This window comes from Berghia stephanieae, chromosome 9, assembly GCF_034508935.2.
Source record: "Berghia stephanieae isolate SIO BIC M18660-M18661 chromosome 9, UCSD_Bste_1.3, whole genome shotgun sequence".
Lineage (NCBI taxonomy): Eukaryota > Metazoa > Mollusca > Gastropoda > Nudibranchia > Aeolidiidae > Berghia > Berghia stephanieae.
In genome coordinates, this window is record NC_088368.1 from 43,009,590 (window position 1) to 43,010,258 (window position 669).

Consider the following 669-nt stretch of genomic DNA (forward strand, 5'->3'; position numbering starts at 1 on the left):
AAAATGCATGGTCAGAGTAGTGGCGGGGTTTCAAGTTTTGACTGTGACAGTGCACTGAGTCACTGTGTGGTGTGATGGCAAGGTGACTTATTGTCTTGCTTGTTTCAGTGTCGTGTCAGCTATTATGAGAATGATGTCAATGGTGACGGTGGTCTGGTCCAAAATGTCTTAATAACGATTTTAACACAAAATTGTTCTTCAAATATCACAAACAAGAATATATTTAGAATTCCAATGACAGAACATATGTAAATTATTTAAAATCACAAACATCAAAGAGCTTCTAAAACACAGCTGTACCTGTCAGGCGTGTTACAATATTATATACTCCGGATAAACTTCGGCTTATGGCCTGAATGGCATTGAAGGACCTGACGACCATAGGATCAGCGGTTGTATCTGAATTGTATAGTCATTCAATTATCTTGTTTTCAGCGATATGTTCCAGACGTGGCCTCATGTATGAAAAAAAAATGTCTCCATGCGTGTTCGGTAAGTTCAAATAGTGGATTCCAATGTCCTTTTCTGTTGATTTACAGAGATAAAGAAAGAGAGAAAGATATAGGTAGAAATAATAGAGAAAGATGGAGAGAGAAAGAGAAAAAGAGAGAGAATGAGAGAAAGAGATTCAAAAAGAGAGAGAGAGAGAGAGAGAGAGAGAGAGAGAGA

The 669-nt window shown here is 37.7% G+C and overlaps 1 long non-coding RNA gene across 1 annotated transcript in view; it reads left to right on the forward strand.

The window, feature by feature from the left end:
* The first annotated feature begins 254 nt into the window (after positions 1-254).
* The window catches only part of LOC144979402 (uncharacterized), a 1,258-nt gene continuing 843 nt past the window's right edge, over positions 255-669 (forward strand). The window contains exon 1 of the long non-coding RNA XR_013646688.1: positions 255-492. This is a non-coding gene — a long non-coding RNA (uncharacterized LOC144979402). The remainder of the gene's footprint in view (positions 493-669) is intronic.